At 43.6% G+C, this 20,226-nt stretch overlaps 4 non-coding genes across 4 annotated transcripts; all 4 read right to left on the bottom strand.

Annotated features, from left to right (window-relative positions):
* Positions 1-4,848: 4,848 nt before the first annotated feature.
* Positions 4,849-4,922, bottom strand: TRNAI-UAU (transfer RNA isoleucine (anticodon UAU)). The gene has a single exon. It is a non-coding gene; the product is annotated as a tRNA-Ile (tRNA).
* Positions 4,923-8,514: 3,592 nt separating this feature from the next.
* On the bottom strand, positions 8,515-8,588 carry TRNAI-AAU (transfer RNA isoleucine (anticodon AAU)). The gene has a single exon. It is a non-coding gene; the product is annotated as a tRNA-Ile (tRNA).
* A 7,248-nt stretch (positions 8,589-15,836) lies between these two features.
* TRNAI-AAU (transfer RNA isoleucine (anticodon AAU)) lies at positions 15,837-15,910 on the bottom strand. The gene has a single exon. It is a non-coding gene; the product is annotated as a tRNA-Ile (tRNA).
* Positions 15,911-19,501: 3,591 nt separating this feature from the next.
* TRNAI-AAU (transfer RNA isoleucine (anticodon AAU)) lies at positions 19,502-19,575 on the bottom strand. The gene has a single exon. It is a non-coding gene; the product is annotated as a tRNA-Ile (tRNA).
* Between the last annotated feature and the right edge of the window lie 651 nt (positions 19,576-20,226).

Genomic DNA, 20,226 nt, shown 5'->3' with positions numbered 1-20,226 from the left:
AGAAGGTGACTTTTATGACTCTGAGTAGGTGGATTAAGTTGTCAATTTTTCTGGCTTTGCAAGGCTTTTAAGAATATCTTCCAGTTCAGGGATGGTCTACGAGAGGAATGGCCACCTCCTGGGTTGAATTCCAGTGAGTAACAATCTAGGAAATTCCTAGGGTGGCTACTTGGTCCTCAGAGCATACATCTGTCAAGCATTATGGCTTAATAATTTTTCTGTTTTGCATTTGAGTACCAATGTTTTGAACTCTGCATTACCCTTAGTCCACCTTGTCTTTGTCACAAACATTACATCCTGCCCACCTTCCCATCAGTCCTTTGGCAAGGGCTTGGCACCCAGGTTGGGTGCCTGGGGCTAGCATTTAAGGATCCTCCTGTTCTTTCTTCCTGTTGGAAGGTGACATCACCTTACTTTGTAATGACTGTCACAAGGACGCAATGGACTAAGGCTAATGAAGATTACCAATAAGTAACCAACGCATCACCACTCTTTCTGAATGTGCGTGGCTCATTCCGCAGGACTAGTTCTTTGTATAATTCCTGGATTTTCAGAAGCCCTTTGATGGCAGCACCCCCACACTGAAAATTGTTTCAGCACCACTGTACAAGGGTCAGTTGTCATGCTCATCTGCGGCGTAAATTTGCATTGAACTAGTCTAACTCCCCAGGCCTTGTCTTTTGCTCAATTTGCCTTTGTGAGTTTTCTCTCAATCACTGTCGACTTCCTTTGATCTTTCTTTCTTCTTTCACTTCACCTTCGCCTTCAGTGTATCTTTCGGCCCTCTTAAGAGACACACCCCCTTGTAGCCACTTCTATACTTCTGTCACCTAATTATTTTCCTATCCTTTCCCCTGTAACGTTGCTGATCCTAGCTATAGCATCACTATCCAGAATCTGTTCACCTGAGTTATGTTCCTCTTATCCCCACGCATCTAATAATCAGCTCTTGGTCTCCCTCCACCTCTCACGAGACATAGTCTGAGGCAGTGTCTCCATCTTGGAGAGACAATCCCTTGCACTTGTGTTGTTCTACTGGCGCTGCCGGCTTGAGCTTTGGTCAGCAGTGGCAAAAGAAGGACTAATGGAAAGTGAACGTATACTGGAGCAACAGAGTGTATGGATTTATAAGAGCTTGATTAAATGAGAAAAAAAGAGTTTAGTTGAGAGAAAAAATGCAACCTGGCCCGTACAGGAATAGAACTCACGACCTTGGCGCCATTAGCACCACGCTCTAACCAACGGAGCTAACAGGCCATGAGTAATACAGATATCCTTTTTCCTTGAAATGCAGATAGATAGAAGAGTTGGTCTTACTATCGCAATTCCTTCATACTTTTCTCCTTCCGCCCCCTGTCTGGATTACAATAACAAGAGCTGTGGAGTGCTGCACGCCAGCCTCAGTGCCTCTTCTTTCACTCAATCTCACTGTGTGCTGTGATATCTTTGTAACATCGCTTGTTGCCGGAAAAAAAGGAAAGGATGGATAGTATTTTTATTCTCTTACAACAAAACCCCAAATGCATCAGCTTGCTTGCTCATTAAGTTTACAAGGCCAGCTGCTTTTGAGATATTATAATTATAGTGGTTATTCGGCGTTGGAGGTAAGAGAGTTTTTTTTAGGTCTGGCCATTCCTTCTGCTTCAAATTACTTGAGCTCATGTCAACAAAATAACAACAAAACATAGCCAACGGTTCGTTGCTCAAGCCTTCCCTACTGCGCCTTCCCATGTCTCTCCTGCCGACCACAGTGCAGGAAATCTGAGTTTGCATTTGCGCGAAGAGACGTACAACACAAGAAGGCGCGCTTTCGTGCGCCGGGCACCACCCGGCCTGTGCATTCCTCACTGTTGTGAGATCAGTTTACTCAGCAGAGCATGACGCTGCAATTGGTTAGTAGGGCAGGCCTGACCAGAATAGTATATTTGGGGTCATGTATTTGATTGCATTTTTAAAACAGTAACAGAACTTAACTGCAATGTTTAAATAGGTCTAGACATATTTAAACAGTGTCAATTTAATAGAAGAATTGTGGACAATTCAGAGGGGAGGCACCAATGTTTTTTTTTCCCATTGGGTGGATGCGGCATTAAAGAGTTTGAAGAACACTGGTCTAAGTGGACACTAATATACCTGGATGCTCCTGAATCCTCGCAACAGATGCCAGCAAACCTGGCTGGAGAGCTACTGTGTTGGACTGATCCTGTCGATTCAAGTGGTCTTTCCTAGAGAGTCGGAGGTCATGGAAATAGATGGAGTTGATGGTAATCTACAGGGCTTTGAAGTTTTCCCATCATCATCTGTCTCAAAAAAATGTGCTAGTAAAGACAGAGAATAAGGTAGCTGTCTTTTACATTAACCAACAGTGAAGCATGCATTCAAAATCCTTCAATGCAATAGCAGAACAATTGGGTTATTGGGCAGAGATCAACCTGTTGCACACGTCGGCAGTACACATCAAGGGCACCGACAATGTGATGGCAGACAGCTGGAGGTTTCCAAATTTGCTGGAGTTGACGTTACCAGGTCGTTGTTTTGAGAGATATGCCGAGAGTTTGTGAAACCCTTTCTGGATCTCTTTTCAAACAAGGACAATGCTCATCTTTGTCGATTCTGATCCAGGCTTCCGGAACAAGGAGCCTAGGTAGTGGACGTATTGGTGATAAAGTGGCTGAGAAGTCTCCTTTATACATTCCCCCACTTTTTATTGATCCAGATGGTTCTCTTCAAGTCTCAGCAGGGGGGAGGGAACTTTATTCTTGTGGGCCCTTATTGGCCAGAGATGTCATGGTTTCCTCTTCTGAACCCCTGGCTCTTCTACCTCCTTGAGTACTGCTCAAGTGTGTCTCTGTCAGAACGTCGTCCCTGACCTTCTTGCTCCAACTCACTCTATCGCTTTGGAGGTTGAGAAGTCTGGAGTGCTAGCAAAGGGTCTTTCCTCTTCCTTAGTGGAGTTAATTCAGCACTCCAGCAGGCCTTCTACTTCGAAGTCTTACTCAAAGAACTGGAAGTCTTTTGAGACGTGATGTTCTGCTCATGATCTTTTGGCACCTACCTGTAGTTTGTCTGCTATTTTGCATTTTCTTCTGAATGGGTTTCACTTGAATCTCTTTCCACTCTGAAAGCTCATTGCTTTGCGATAAAGGTTTTTAGGGACTTTTCTGTACCTTCGTCGATGTTACAATCTTTGGTGTCTAGGCTGTTCTGATCTTTTGTCAATTGTAAGACCAGTTGAAAAATCCCTTTTCTCCAACTCAGAATCTTCCTACTCTTTTATAGGCTTTGCAATTTTATCTCTTTGAGGATCTGGATACTGTAGACATAAAGATTGTTTCCTATAAAGTTATTTTCCTATTTCCTATCACCTTGCTGAGAACAATTGGGGAGCTGGGAGCCTTAAAATGCTGTCCTCTCTTCATTTGATACTTTGGAAGATGGGGTAACTTTAAGGCCTAGCCTTACCTTTGCTGCAAAGGTTAAGTCTATTTTTGATAGATCTTAGGAAATAATTCTTCCTTCTTTCCTTCCCTCTCCTTCCTCTCCGGAGGAACATTTGCTGAATACACTTGATGTTTAAAGAGCTCTTTTCATTCATGTCACCAGGCCTCTGCAGTTCAGGAAAACCGACTCCTTGTTTGTGACTTTTGGACAGCCTGGAAAAGACAAGAAGGTGACTTTTATGACTCTGAGTAGGTGGATTAAGTTGTCAATTTTTCTGGCTTTGCAAGGCTTTTTAGAATATCTTCCAGTTCAGGGATGGTCTACGAGAGGAATGGCCACCTCCTGGGTTGAATTCCAGTGAGTAACAATCTAGGAAATTCCTAGGGTGGCTACTTGGTCCTCAGAGCATACATTTGTCAAGCATTATGGCTTAATAATTTTTCTGTTTTGCATTTGAGTACCAATGTTTTGAACTCTGCATTACCCTCAGTCCATCTTGTCTTTGTCACAAACATTGCATCCTGCCCACCTTCCCATCAGTCCTTTGGCAAGGGCTTGGCACCCAGGTTGGGTGCATGGGGCTAGCATTTAAGGATCCTCCTGTTCTTTCTTCCTGTTGGAAGGTGACATCACCTTACTTTGTAATGACTGTCACAAGGACGCAATGGACTAAGGCTAATGAAGATTACCAATAAGTAACCAACGCATCACCACTCTTTCTGAATGTGCGTGGCTCATTCCGCAGGACTAGTTCTTTGTATGATTCCTGGATTTTCAGAAGCCCTTTGATGGCAGCACCCCCACACTGAAAATTGTTTCAGCACCACTGTACAAGGGTCAGTTGTCATGCTCATCTGCGGCGTAAATTTGCATTGAAGTAGTCTGACTCCCCAGGCCTTGTCTTTTGCTCAATTTGCCTTTGTGAGTTTTCTCTCAATCACTGTCGACTTCCTTTGATCTTTCTTTCTTCTTTCACTTCACCTTCGCCTTCAGTGTATCTTTCGGCCCTCTTAAGAGACACACCCCCTTGTAGCCACTTCTATACTTCTGTCACCTAATTATTTTCCTATCCTTTCCCCTGTAACGTTGCTGATCCTAGCTATGGCATCACTATCCAGAATCTGTTCACCTGAGTTATGTTCCTCTTATCCCCACGCATCTAATAATCAGCTCTTGGTCTCCCTCCACCTCTCACGAGACATAGTGTGAGGCAGTGTCTCCATCTTGGAGAGACAATCCCTTGCACTTGTGTTGTTCTACTGGCGCTGCCGGCTTGAGCTTTGGTCAGCAGTGGCAAAAGAAGGACTAATGGAAAGTGAACGTATACTGGAGCAACAGAGTGTATGGATTTATAAGAGCTTGATTAAATGAGAAAAAAAGAGTTTAGCTGAGAGAAAAAATGCAACCTGGCCCGTACGGGGATCGAACCCACAACCTTGGCGTTATAAGCACCACACTCTAATCAACTGAGCTAACCAGCCATGAGTACTACAGATATCCTTTTTCCATGTAATGCAGATAGATAGAAGAGTTGGTCTCACTATCGCAATTCCTTCATACTTTTCTCCTTCCGCCCCCTGTCTGGATTACAATAACAAGAGCTGTGGAGTGCTGCACGCCAGCCTCAGTGCCTCTTCTTTCACTCAATCTCACTGTGTGCTGTGATATCTTTGTAACATCGCTTGTTGCCGGAAAAAAAGGAAAGGAGGGATAGTATTTTTATTCTTTTACAACAAAACCCAAAATGCATCGGCTTGCTTGCTCATTAAGTTTACAAGGCCAGCTGCTTTTGAGATATTATAATTATAGTTGTTATTCGGCGTTGGAGGTAAGTGAGTTTTTTTTAGGTCTGGCCGTTCCTTCTGCTTCAAATTACTTGAGCTCATGTCAACAAAGTAACAACAAAACATAGCCAACGGTTCGTTGCTCAAGCCTTCCCTACTGCGCCTTCCCATGTCTCTCCTGCCGACCACAGTGCAGGAAATCTGAGTTTGCATTTGCGCGAAGAGACGTACAACACAAGAAGGTGCGCTTTTGTGCGCTGGGCACCACCCGGCCTGTGCATTCCTCACTGTCGTGAGATCAGTTTACTCAGCAGAACATGACGCTGCAATTGGTTAGTAGGGCAGGCCTGACCAGAATAGTATATTTGGGGTCATGTATTTGATTGCATTTTTAAAACAGTAACAGAACTTAACTGCAATATTTAAATAGGTCTAGACATATTTAAACAGTGTCAATTTAATAGAAGAATTGTGGACAATTCAGAGGGGAGGCACCAATGTTTTTTTTTCCCATTGGGTGGATGCGGCATTAAAGAGTTTGAAGACCACTGGTCTAAGTGGACACTAATATACCTGGATGCTCCTGAATCCTCGCAACAGATGCCAGCAAACCTGGCTGGAGAGCTACTGTGTTGGACTGATCCTGTCGATTCAAGTGGTCTTTCCTAGAGAGTCGGAGGTCATGGATATAGATGTAGTTGATGGTAATCTACAGGGCTTTGAAGTTTTCCCATCATCATCTGTCTCAAAAAAATGTGCTAGTAAAGACAGAGAATAAGGTAGCTGTCTTTTACATTAACCAACAGTGAAGCATGCATTCAAAATCCCTCAATGCAATAGCAGAACAATTGGGTTATTGGGCAGAGATCAACCTGTTGCACACGTGGGCAGTACACATCACGGGCACCGACAATGTGATGGCAGACAGCTGGAGGTTTCCAAATTTGCTGGAGTTGACGTTATCCAGGTCGTTGTTTTGAGAGATATGCCGAGAGTTTGTGAAACCCTTTCTGGATCTCTTTTCAAACAAGGACAATGCTCATCTTTGTCGATTCTGATCCAGGCTTCCGGAACAAGGAGCCTAGGTAGTGGACGTATTGGTGATAAAGTGGCTGAGAAGTCTCCTTTATACATTCCCCCACTTTTTATTGATCCAGATGGTTCTCTTCAAGTCTCAGCAGCGGGGAGGGAACTTTATTCTTGTGGGCCCTTATTGGCCAGAGATGTCATGGTTTCCTCTTCTGAACCCCTGGCTCTTCTACCTCCTTGAGTACTGCTCAAGTGTGTCTCTGTCAGAACGTCGTCCCTGACCTTCTTGCTCCAACTCACTCTATCGCTTTGGAGGTTGAGAAGTCTGGACTGCTAGCAAAGGGTCTTTCATCTTCCTTAGTGGAGTTAATTCAGCACTCCAGCATGCCTTCTACTTCGAAGTCTTACTCAAAGAACTGGAAGTCTTTTGAGACGTGATGTTCTGCTCATGATCTTTTGGCACCTACCTGTAGTTTGTCTGCTATTTTGCATTTTCTTCTGAATGGGTTTCACTTGAATCTCTTTCCACTCTGAAAGCTCATTGCTTTGCGATAAAGGTTTTTAGGGACTTTTCTGTACCTTCGTCGATGTTACAGTCTTTGGTGTCTAGACTGTTCTGATCTTTTGTCAATTGTAAGACCAGTTGAAAAATCCCTTTTCTCCAACTCAGAATCTTCCCGCTCTTTTATAGGCTTTGCAATTTTATCTCTTTGAGGATCTGGATACTGTAGACATAAAGATTGTTTCCTATAAAGTTATTTTCCTATTTCCTATCACCTTGCTGAGAACAATTGGGGAGCTGGGAGCCTTAAAATGCTGTCCTCTCTTCATTTGATACTTTGGAAGATGGGGTAACTTTAAGGCCTAGCCTTACCTTTGCTGCAAAGGTTAAGTCTATTTTTGATAGATCTTAGGAAATAATTCTTCCTTCTTTCATTCCCTCTCCTTCCTCTCCGGAGGAACATTTGCTGAATACACTTGATGTTTAAAGAGCTCTTTTCATTCATGTCACCAGGCCTCTGCAGTTCAGGAAAACCGACTCCTTGTTTGTGACTTTTGGACAGCCTGGAAAAGACAAGAAGGTGACTTTTATGACTCTGAGTAGGTGGATTAAGTTGTCAATTTTTCTGGCTTTGCAAGGCTTTTTAGAATATCTTCCAGTTCAGGGATGGTCTACGAGAGGAATGGCCACCTCCTGGGTTGAATTCCAGTGAGTAACAATCTAGGAAATTCCTAGGGTGGCTACTTGGTCCTCAGAGCATACATTTGTCAAGCATTATGGCTTAATAATTTTTCTGTTTTGCATTTGAGTACCAATGTTTTGAACTCTGCATTACCCTTAGTCCATCTTGTCTTTGTCACAAACATTACATCCTGCCCACCTTCCCATCAGTCCTTTGGCAAGGGCTTGGCACCCAGGTTGGGTGCATGGGGCTAGCATTTAAGGATCCTCCTGTTCTTTCTTCCTGTTGGAAGGTGACATCACCTTACTTTGTAATGACTGTCACAAGGACGCAATGGACTAAGGCTAATGAAGATCACCAATAAGTAACCAACGCATCACCACTCTTTCTGAATGTGCGTGGCTCATTCCGCAGGACTAGTTCTTTGTATAATTCCTGGATTTTCAGAAGCCCTTTGATGGCAGCACCCCCACACTGAAAATTGTTTCAGCACCACTGTACAAGGGTCAGTTGTCATGCTCATCTGCAGCGTAAACTTGCATTGAAGTAGTCTAACTCCCCAGGCCTTGTCTTTTGCTCAATTTTCCTTTGTGAGTTTTCTCTCAATCACTGTCGACTTCCTTTGATCTTTCTTTCTTCTTTCACTTCACCTTCGCCTTCAGTGTGTCTTTCGGCCCTCTTAAGAGACACACCCCCTTGTAGCCACTTCTATACTTCTGTCACCTAATTATTTTCCTATCCTTTCCCCTGTAACGTTGCTGATCCTAGCTATAGCATCACTATCCAGAATCTGTTCACATGAGTTATGTTCCTCTTATCCCCACGCATCTAATAATCAGCTCTTGGTCTCCCTCCACCTCTCACGAGACATAGTCTGAGGCAGTGTCTCCATCTTGGAGAGACAATCCCTTGCACTTGTGTTGTTCTACTGGCGCTGCCGGCTTGAGCTTTGGTCAGCAGTGGCAAAAGAAGGACTAATGGAAAGTGAACGTATACTGGAGCAACAGAGTGTATGGATTTATAAGAGCTTGATTAAATGAGAAAAAAAGAGTTTAGTTAAGAGAAAAAATGCAACCTGGCCCGTACGGGGATCGAACCCGCGACCTTGGCGTTATTAGCACCACGCTCTAACCAACTGAGCTAACCTGCCATGAGTTCTAAAATATCCTTTTTCCATGAAATGCAGATAGATAGAAGAGTTGGTCTCACTATCGCAATTCCTTCATACTTTTCTCCTTCCGCCCCCTGTCTGGATTACAATAACAAGAGCTGTGGAGTGCTGCACGCCAGCCTCAGTGCCTCTTCTTTCACTCAATCTCACTGTGTGCTGTGATATCTTTGTAACATCGCTTGTTGCCGGAAAAAAAGGAAAGGATGGATAGTATTTTTATTCTTTTACAACAAAACCCAAAATGCATCGGCTTGCTTGCTCATTAAGTTTACAAGGCCAGCTGCTTTTGAGATATTATAATTATAGTGGTTATTCGGCGTTGGAGGTAAGAGAGTTTTTTTTAGGTCTGGCCGTTCCTTCTGCTTCAAATTACTTGAGCTCATGTCAACAAAGTAACAACAAAACATACCCAACGGTTCGTTGCTCAAGCCTTCCCTACTGCGCCTTCCCATGTCTCTCCTGCCGACCACAGTGCAGGAAATCTGAGTTTGCATTTGCGCGAAGAGACGTACAACACAAGAAGGCGAGCTTTCGTGCGCCGGGCCCCACCCGGCCTGTGCATTCCTCACTGTCGTGAGATCAGTTTACTCAGCAGAGCATGACGCTGCAATTGGTTAGTAGGGCAGGCCTGACCAGAATAGTATATTTGGGGTCATGTATTTGATTACATTTTTAAAACAGTAACAGAACTTAACTGCAATGTTTAAATAGGTCTAGACATATTTAAACAGTGTCAATTTAATAGAAGAATTGTGGACAATTCAGAGGGGAGGCACCAATGTTTTTTTTTCCCATTGGGTGGATGTGGCATTAAAGAGTTTGAAGACCACTGGTCTAAGTGGACACTAATACACCTGGATGCTCCTGAATTCCTCGCAACAGATGCCAGCAAACCTGGCTGGAGAGCTACTGTGTTGGACTGATCCTGTCGATTCAAGTGGTCTTTCCTAGAGAGTCGGAGGTCATGGAAATAGATGGAGTTGATGGTAATCTTCAAGGCTTTGAAGTTTTCCCATCATCATCTGTCTCAAAAAAATGTGCTAGTAAAGACAGAGAATAAGGTAGCTGTCTTTTACATTAACCAACAGTGAAGCATGCATTCAAAATCCCTCAATGCAATAGCAGAACAATTGGGTTATTGGGCAGAGATCAACCTGTTGCACACGTCGGCAGTACACATCAAGGGCACCGACAATGTGATGGCAGACAGCTGGAGGTTTCCAAATTTGCTGGAGTTGACGTTATCCAGGTCATTGTTTTGAGAGATATGCCGAGAGTTTGTGAAACCCTTTCTGGATCTCTTTTCAAACAAGGACAATGCTCATCTTTGTCGATTCTGATCCAGGCTTCCGGAACAAGGAGCCTAGGTAGTGGACGTATTGGTGATAAAGTGGCTGAGAAGTCTCCTTTATACATTCCCCCACTTTTTATTTATCCAGATGGTTCTCTTCAAGTCTCAGCAGGGGGGAGGGAACTTTATTCTTGTGGGCCCTTATTGGCCAGAGATGTCATGGTTTCCTCTTCTGAACCCCTGGCTCTTCTACCTCCTTGGGTACTGCTCAAGTGTGTCTCTCTCAGAACGTCGTCCCTGACCTTCTTGCTCCAACTCACTCTATCGCTTTGGAGGTTGAGAAGTCTGGACTGCTAGCAAAGGGTCTTTCCTCTTCCTTAGTGGAATTAATTCAGCACTCCAGCAGGCCTTCTACTTCGAAGTCTTACTCAAAGAACTGGAAGTCTTTTGAGACGTGATGTTCTGCTCATGATCTTTTGGCACCTACCTGTAGTTTGTCTGCTATTTTGCATTTTCTTCTGAATGGGTTTCACTTGAACCTCTTTCCACTCTGAAAGCTCATTGCTTTGCGATAAAGGTTTTTAGGGACTTTTCTGTACCTTTGTCGATGTTACAGTCTTTGGTGTCTAGACTGTTCTGATCTTTTGTCAATTGTAAGACCAGTTGAAAAATCCCTTTCTCCAACTCAGAATCTTCCTACTCTTTTATAGGCTTTGCAATTTTATCTCTTTGAGGATCTGGATACTGTAGACATAAAGATTGATTCCTATAAAGTTATTTTCCTATTTCCTATCACCTTGCTGAGAACAATTGGGGAGCTGGGAGCCTCAAAATGCTGTCCTCTCTTCATTTGATACTTTGGAAGATGGGGTAACTTTAAGGCCTAGCCGTACCTTTGCTGCAAAGGTTAAGTCTATTTTTGATAGATCTTAGGAAATAATTCTTTCTTCTTTCATTCCCTCTCCGGAGGAACATTTTCTGAATACACTTGATGTTTAAAGAGCTCTTTTCATTTATGTCACCAGGCCTTTGCAGTTCAGGAAAACCGACTCCTTGTTTGTGACTTTTGGACAGCCTGGAAAAGACAAGAAGCTGACTTTTATGACTCTGAGTAGGTGGATTAAGTTGTCAATTTTTCTGGCTTTGCAAGGCTTTTAAGAATATCTTCCAGTTCAGGGATGGTCTACGAGAGGAATGGCCACCTCCTGGGTTGAATTCCAGTGAGTAACAATCTAGGAAATTCCTAGGGTGGCTACTTGGTCCTCAGAGCATACATTTGTCAAGCATTATGGCTTAATAATTTTTCTGTTTTGCATTTGAGTACCAATGTTTTGAACTCTGCATTACCCTTAGTCCATCTTGTCTTTGTCACAAACATTACATCCTGCCCACCTTCCCATCAGTCCTTTGGCAAGGGCTTGGCACCCAGGTTGGGTGCATGGGGCTAGCATTTAAGGATCCTCCTGTTCTTTCTTCCTGTTGGAAGGTGACATCACCTTACTTTGTAATGACTGTCACAAGGACGCAATGGACTAAGGCTAATGAAGATTACCAATAAGTAACCAACGCATCACCACTCTTTCTGAATGTGCGTGGCTCATTCCGCAGGACTAGTTCTTTGTATAATTCCTGGATTTTCAGAAGCCCTTTGATGGCAGCACCCCCACACTGAAAATTGTTTCAGCACCACTGTACAAGGGTCAGTTGTCATGCTCATCTGCGGCGTAAATTTGCATTGAACTAGTCTAACTCCCCAGGCCTTGTCTTTTGCTCAATTTGCCTTTGTGAGTTTTCTCTCAATCACTGTCGACTTCCTTTGATCTTTCTTTCTTCTTTCACTTCACCTTCGCCTTCAGTGTATCTTTCGGCCCTCTTAAGAGACACACCCCCTTGTAGCCACTTCTATACTTCTGTCACCTAATTATTTTCCTATCCTTTCCCCTGTAACGTTGCTGATCCTAGCTATAGCATCACTATCCAGAATCTGTTCACCTGAGTTATGTTCCTCTTATCCCCACGCATCTAATAATCAGCTCTTGGTCTCCCTCCACCTCTCACGAGACATAGTCTGAGGCAGTGTCTCCATCTTGGAGAGACAATCCCTTGCACTTGTGTTGTTCTACTGGCGCTGCCGGCTTGAGCTTTGGTCAGCAGTGGCAAAAGAAGGACTAATGGAAAGTGAACGTATACTGGAGCAACAGAGTGTATGGATTTATAAGAGCTTGATTAAATGAGAAAAAAAGAGTTTAGTTGAGAGAAGAAATGCAACCTGGCCCGTACAGGAATAGAACTCGCGACCTTGGCGCCATTAGCACCACGCTCTAACCAACGGAGCTAACTGGCCATGAGTAATACAGATATCCTTTTTCCTTGAAATGCAGATAGATAGAAGAGTTGGTCTTACTATCACAATTCCTTCATACTTTTCTCCTTCCGCCCCCTGTCTGGATTACAATAACAAGAGCTGTGGAGTGCTGCACGCCAGCCTCAGTGCCTCTTCTTTCACTCAATCTCACTGTGTGCTGTGATATCTTTGTAACATCGCTTGTTGCCGGAAAAAAAGGAAAGGATGGATAGTATTTTTATTCTTTTACAACAAAACCCCAAATGCATCAGCTTGCTTGCTCATTAAGTTTACAAGGCCAGCTGCTTTTGAGATATTATAATTATAGTGGTTATTCGGCGTTGGAGGTAAGAGAGTTTTTTTTAGGTCTGGCCGTTCCTTCTGCTTCAAATTACTTGAGCTCATGTCAACAAAATAACAACAAAACATAGCCAACGGTTCGTTGCTCAAGCCTTCCCTACTGCGCCTTCCCATGTCTCTCCTGCCGACCACAGTGCAGGAAATCTGAGTTTGCATTTGCGCGAAGAGACGTACAACACAAGAAGGCGCGCTTTCGTGCGCCGGGCACCACCCGGCCTGTGCATTCCTCACTGTTGTGAGATCAGTTTACTCAGCAGAGCATGACGCTGCAATTGGTTAGTAGGGCAGGCCTGACCAGAATAGTATATTTGGGGTCATGTATTTGATTGCATTTTTAAAACAGTAACAGAACTTAACTGCAATGTTTAAATAGGTCTAGACATATTTAAACAGAGTCAATTTAATAGAAGAATTGTGGACAATTCAGAGGGGAGGCACCAATGTTTTTTTTTCCCATTGGGTGGATGCGGCATTAAAGAGTTTGAAGACCACTGGTCTAAGTGGACACTAATACACCTGGATGCTCCTGAATTCCTCGCAACAGATGCCAGCAAACCTGGCTGGAGAGCTACTGTGTTGGACTGATCCTGTCGATTCAAGTGGTCTTTCCTAGAGAGTCGGAGGTCATGGAAATAGATGGAGTTGATGGTAATCTTCAGGGCTTTGAAGTTTTCCCATCATCATCTGTCTCAACAAAATGTGCTAGTAAAGACAGAGAATAAGGTAGCTGTCTTTTACATTAACCAACAGTGAAGCATGCATTCAAAATCCCTCAATGCAATAGCAGAACAATTGGGTTATTGAGCAGAGATCAACCTGTTGCACACGTCGGCAGTACACATCAAGGGCACCGTCAATGTGATGGCAGACAGCTGGAGGTTTCCAAATTTGCTGGAGTTGACGTTATCCAGGTCGTTGTTTTGAGAGATATGCCGAGAGTTTGTGAAACCCTTTCTGGATCTCTTTTCAAACAAGGACAATGCTCATCTTTGTCGATTCTGATCCAGGCTTCTGGAACAAGGAGCCTAGGTAGTGGACGTATTGGTGATAAAGTGGCTGAGAAGTCTCCTTTATACATTCCCCCACTTTTTATTGATCCAGATGGTTCTCTTCAAGTCTCAGCAGGGGCGAGAGAACTTTATTCTTGTGGGCCCTTATTGGCCAGAGATGTCATGGTTTCCTCTTCTGAACCCTGGCTCTTCTACCTCATTGGGTACTGCTCAAGTGTGTCTCTCTCAGAACGTCGTCCCTGACCTTCTTGCTCCAACTCACTCTATCGCTTTGGAGGTTGAGAAGTCTGGACTGCTAGCAAAGGGTCTTTCCTCTTCCTTAGTGGAGTTAATTCAGCACTCCAGCAGGCCTTCTACTTCGAAGTCTTACTCAAAGAACTGGAAGTCTTTTGAGACGTGATGTTCTGCTCATGATCTTTTGGCACCTACCTGTAGTTTGTCTGCTATTTTGCATTTTCTTCTGAATGGGTTTCACTTGAATCTCTTTCCACTCTGAAAGCTCATTGCTTTGCGATAAAGGTTTTTAGGGACTTTTCTGTACCTTCGAAGATGTTACAATCTTTGGTGTCTAGACTGTTCTGATCTTTTGTCAATTGTAAGACCAGTTGAAAAATCCCTTTTCTCCAACTCAGAATTTTCCTACTCTTTTATAGGCTTTGCAATTTTATCTCTTTGAGGATCTGGATACTGTAGACATAAAGATTGTTTCCTATAAAGTTATTTTCCTATTTCCTATCACCTTGCTGAGAACAATTGGGGAGCTGGGAGCCTTAAAATGCTGTCCTCTCTTCATTTGATACTTTGGAAGATGGGGTAACTTTAAGGCTTAGCCTTACCTTTGCTGCAAAGGTTAAGTCTATTTTTGATAGATCTTAGGAAATAATTTTTCCTTCTTTCATTCCCTCTCCTTCCTCTCCGGAGGAACATTTTCTGAATACACTTGATGTTTAAAGAGCTCTTTTCATTTATGTCACCAGGCCTCTGCAGTTCAGGAAAACCGACTCCTTGTTTGTGACTTTTGGACAGCCTGGAAAAGACAAGAAGGTGACTTTTATGACTCTGAGTAGGTGGATTAAGTTGTCAATTTTTCTGGCTTTGCAAGGCTTTTAAGAATATCTTCCAGTTCAGGGATGGTCTACGAGAGGAATGGCCACCTCCTGGGTTGAATTCCAGTGAGTAACAATCTAGGAAATTCCTAGGGTGGCTACTTGGTCCTCAGAGCATACATTTGTCAAGCATTATGGCTTAATAATTTTTCTGTTTTGCATTTGAGTACCAATGTTTTGAACTCTGCATTACCCTTAGTCCATCTTGTCTTTGTCACAAACATTACATCCTGCCCACCTTCCCATCAGTCCTTTGGCAAGGGCTTGGCACCCAGGTTGGGTGCATGGGGCTAGCATTTAAGGATCCTCCTGTTCTTTATTCCTGTTGGAAAGTGACATCACCTTACTTTGTAATGACTGTCACAAGGACGCAATGGACTAAGGCTAATGAAGATTACCAATAAGTAACCAACGCATCACCACTCTTTCTGAATGTGCGTGGCTCATTCCGCAGGACTAGTTCTTTGTATAATTCCTGGATTTTCAGAAGCCCTTTGATGGCAGCACCCCCACACTGAAAATTGTTTCAGCACCACTGTACAAGGGTCAGTTGTCATGCTCATCTGCGGCGTAAATTTGCATTGAACTAGTCTAACTCCCCAGGCCTTGACTTTTGCTCAATTTGCCTTTGTGAGTTTTCTCTCAATCACTGTCGACTTCCTTTGATCTTTCTTTCTTCTTTCACTTCACCTTCGCCTTCAGTGTATCTTTCGGCCCTCTTAAGAGACACACCCCCTTGTAGCCACTTCTATACTTCTGTCACCTAATTATTTTCCTATCCTTTCCCCTGTAACGTTGCTGATCCTAGCTATAGCATCACTATCCAGAATCTGTTCACCTGAGTTATGTTCCTCTTATCCCCACGCATCTAATAATCAGCTCTTGGTCTCCCTCCACCTCTCACGAGACATAGTCTGAGGCAGTGTCTCCATCTTGGAGAGACAATCCCTTGCACTTGTGTTGTTCTACTGGCGCTGCCGGCTTGAGCTTTGGTCAGCAGTGGCAAAAGAAGGACTAATGGAAAGTGAACTTATACTGGAGCAACAGAGTGTATGGATTTATAAGAGCTTGATTAAATGAGAAAAAAAGAGTTTAGTTGAGAGAAAAAATACAACCTGGCCCGTACGGGGATCGAACCCGCGACCTTGGCGTTATTAGCACCATGCTCTAACCAACTGAGCTTACCGGCCATGAGAACTGAATGTATCCTTTTTCCCTGTAATGCAGATAGATAGAAGAGTTGGTCTCACTATCGCAATTCCTTCATACTTTTCTCCTTCCGCCCCCTGCCTGGATTACAATAACAAGAGCTGTGGAGTGCTGCACGCCAGCCTCAGTGCCTCTTCTTTCACTCAATCTCACTGTGTGCTGTGATATCTTTGTAACATCGCTTGTTGCCGGAAAAAAAGGAAAGGATGGATAGTATTTTTATTCTTTTACAACAAAACCCAAAATGCATCGGCTTGCTTGCTCATTAAGTTTACAAGGCCAGCTGCTTTTGAGATATTATAATTATAGTGGTTATTCGGCGTTGGAGGTAAGAGAGTTTTTTTTAGGTCTGCCCGTTCCTTCTGCTTCAAATTACTTGAGCTCATGTCAACAAAGTAACAACAAAACATAGCCAACGGTTCGTTGCTCAAGCCTTCCCTACTGTGCCTTCCCATGTCTCTCCCGCCGACCACAGTGCAGGAAATCTGAGTTTGCATTTGCGCGAAGAGACGTACAACACAAGAAGGCGAGCTTTCGTGCGCCGGGCACCACCCGGCCTGTGCATTCCTCACTGTCGTGAGATCAGTTTACTCAGCAGAGCATGACGCTGCAATTGGTTAGTAGGGCAGGCCTGACCAGAATAGTATATTTGGGGTCATGTATTTGATTGCATTTTTAAAACAGTAACAGAACTTAACTGCAATGTTTAAATAGTTCTAGACATATTTAAACAGTGTCAATTTAATAGAAGAATTGTGGACAATTCAGAGGGGAGGCACCAATGTTTTTTTTTCCCATTGGGTGGATGCGGCATTAAAGAGTTTGAAGACCACTGGTCTAAGTGGACACTAATACACCTGGATGCTCCTGAATCCTCGCAACAGATGCCAGCAAACCTGGCTGGAGAGCTACTGTGTTGGACTGATCCTGTCGATTCAAGTGGTCTTTCCTAGAGAGTCGGAGGTCATGGAAATAGATGGAGTTGATGGTAATCTTCAAGGCTTTGAAGTTTTCCCATCATCATCTGTCTCAAAAAAATGTGCTAGTAAAGACAGAGAATAAGGTAGCTGTCTTTTACATTAACCAACAGTGAAGCATGGATTCAAAATCCCTCAATGCAATAGCAGAACAATTGGGTTATTGGGCAGAGATCAACCTGTTGCACACGTCGGCAGTACACATCAAGGGCACCGACAATGTGATGGCAGACAGCTGGAGGTTTCCAAATTTGCTGGAGTTGACGTTATCCAGGTCGTTGTTTTGAGAGATATGCCGAGAGTTTGTGAAACCCTTTCTGGATCTCTTTTCAAACAAGGACAATGCTCATCTTTGTTGATTCTGATCCAGGCTTCCGGAACAAGGAGCCTAGGTAGTGGACGTATTGGTGATAAAGTGGCTGAGAAGTCTCCTTTATACATTCCCCCACTTTTTATTGATCAAGATGGTTCTCTTCAAGTCTCAGCAGGGGGGAGGGAACTTTATTCTTGTGGGCCCTTATTGGCCAGAGATGTCATGGTTTCCTCTTCTGAACCCCTGGCTCTTCTACCTCCTTGGGTACTGCTCAAGTGTGTCTCTCTCAGAACGTCGTCCCTGACCTTCTTGCTCCAACTCACTCTATCGCTTTGGAGGTTGAGAACTCTGGACTGCTAGCAAAGGGTCTTTCCTCTTCCTTAGTGGAGTTAATTCAGCACTCCAGCAGGCCTTCTACTTCGAAGTCTTACTCAAAGAACTGGAAGTCTTTTGAGACGTGATGTTCTGCTCATGATCTTTTGGCACCTACCTGTAGTTTGTCTGCTATTTTGCATTTTCTACTGAATGGGTTTCACTTGAATCTCTTTCCACTCTGAAAGCTCATTGCTTTGCGATAAAGGTTTTTAGGGACTTTTCTGTACCTTCGTCGATGTTACAGTCTTTGGTGTCTAGACTGTTCTGATCTTTTGTCAATTGTAAGACCAGTTGAAAAATCCCTTTCTCCAACTCAGAATCTTCCTACTCTTTTATAGGCTTTGCAATTTTATCTCTTTGAGGATCTGGATACTGTAGACATAAAGATTGTTTCCTATAAAGTTATTTTCCTATTTCCTATCACCTTGCTGAGAACAATTGGGGAGCTGGGAGCCTCAAAATGCTGTCCTCACTTCATTTGATACTTTGGAAGATGGGGTAACTTTAAGGCCTAGCCTTACCTTTGCTACAAAGGTTAAGTCTATTTTTGATAGATCTTAGGAAATAATTCTTCCTTCTTTCATTCCCTCTCCTTCCTCTCCGGAGGAACATTTTCTGAATACACTTGATGTTTAAAGAGCTCTTTTCATTTATGTCACCAGGCCTCTGCAGTTCAGGAAAACCGACTCCTTGTTTGTGACTTTTGGACAGCCTGGAAAAGACAAAAAGGTGACTTTTATGACTCTGAGTAGGTGGATTAAGTTGTCAATTTTTCTGGCTTTGCAAGGCTTTTTAGAATATCTTCCAGTTCAGGGATGGTCTACGACAGGAATGGCCACCACCTGGGTTGAATTCCAGAGAGTAACAATCTAGCAAATTCCTAGGGTGGCTACTTTGTCCTCAGATCATTCATTTGTCAAGCATTAGGGCTTAATAATTTTTCTGTTTTGCATTTGAGTACCAATGTTTTGAACTCTGCATTACCCTTAGTCCATCTTGTCTTTGTCACAAACATTACATCCTGCCCACCTTCCCATCAGTCCTTTGGCAAGGGCTTGGCACCCAGGTTGGGTGCATGGGGCTAGCATTTAAGGATCCTCCTGTTCTTTCTTCCTGTTGGAAGGTGACATCACCTTACTTTGTAATGACTGTCACAAGGACGCAATGGACTAAGGCTAATGAAGATTACCAATAAGTAACCAACGTATCACCACTCTTTCTGAATGTGCGTGGCTCATTCCGCAGGACTTGTTCTTTGTATAATTCCTGGATTTTCAGAAGCCCTTTGATGGCAGCACCCCCACACTGAAAATTGTTTCAGCACCACTGTACAAGGGTCAGTTGTCATGCTCATCTGTGGCGTAAATTTGCATTGAAGTAGTCTAACTCCCCAGGCCTTGTCTTTTGCTCAATTTGCCTTTGTGAGTTTTCTCTCAATCACTGTCGACTTCCTTTGATCTTTCTTTCTTCTTTCACTTCACCTTCGCATTCAGTGTATCTTTCGGCCCTCTTGAGAGACACACCCCCTTGTAGCCACTTCTATACTTCTGTCACCTAATTATTTTCCTATCCTTTCCCCTGTAACGTTGCTGATCCTAGCTATAGCATCACTATCCAGAATCTGTTCACCTGAGTTATGTTCCTCTTATCCCCACGCATCTAATAATCAGCTCTTGGTCTCCCTCCACCTCTCACGAGACATAGTCTGAGGCAGTGTCTCCATCTTGGAGAGACAATCCCTTGCACTTGTGTTGTTCTACTGGCGCTGCCGGCTTGAGCTTTGGTCAGCAGTGGCAAAAGAAGGACTAATGGAAAGTGAACGTATACTGGAGCAACAGATTGTATGGATTTATAAGAGCTTGATTAAATGAGAAAAAAAGAGTTTAGTTGAGAGAAAAAATGCAACCTGGCCCATACGGGGATCGAACCCGTGACCTTGGCGTTATTAGCACCACGGTCTAACCAACTGAGCTAACTGGCCACGAGTACTACAGATATCTTTTTTCCATGAAATGCAGATAGATAGAAGAGTTGGTCTTACTATCGCAATTCCTTCAAACTTTTCTCCTTCCGCCCCCTGTCTGGATTACAATAACAAGAGCTGTGGAGTGCTGCACGCCAGCCTCAGTGCCTCTTCTTTCACTCAATCTCACTGTGTGCTGTGATATCTTTGTAACATCGCTTGTTGCCGGAAAAAAAGGAAAGGATGGATAGTATTTTTATTCTTTTACAACAAAACCCAAAATGCATTGGCTTGCTTGGTCATTAAGTTTACAAGGCCAGCTGCTTTTGAGATATTATAATTATAGTGGTTATTCAGCGTTGGAGGTAAGAGAGTTTTTTTTAGGTCTGGCCGTTCCTTCTGCTTCAAATTACTTGAGCTCTTGTCAACAAAGTAACAACAAAACATAGCCAACGGTTCGTTGCTCAAGCCTTCCCTACTGCGCCTTCCCATGTCTCTCCTGCCGACCACAGTGCAGGAAATCTGAGTTTGCATTTGCGCAAAGAGACGTACAACACAAGAAGGCGCGCTTTCATGCGCCAGGCACCACCCGGCCTGTGCATTCCTCACTGTCGTGAGATCAGTTTACTCAGCAGAGCATGACGCTGCAATTGGTTAGTAGGGCAGGGC

The sequence above is a fragment of the Pleurodeles waltl genome, chromosome 12 (genome assembly GCF_031143425.1).
Source record: "Pleurodeles waltl isolate 20211129_DDA chromosome 12, aPleWal1.hap1.20221129, whole genome shotgun sequence".
Classification (NCBI taxonomy): Eukaryota; Metazoa; Chordata; class Amphibia; order Caudata; family Salamandridae; genus Pleurodeles; species Pleurodeles waltl.
Note: the sequence above shows the minus strand (reverse complement) of the source record. Positions and strands in the feature narration are given on the sequence as shown.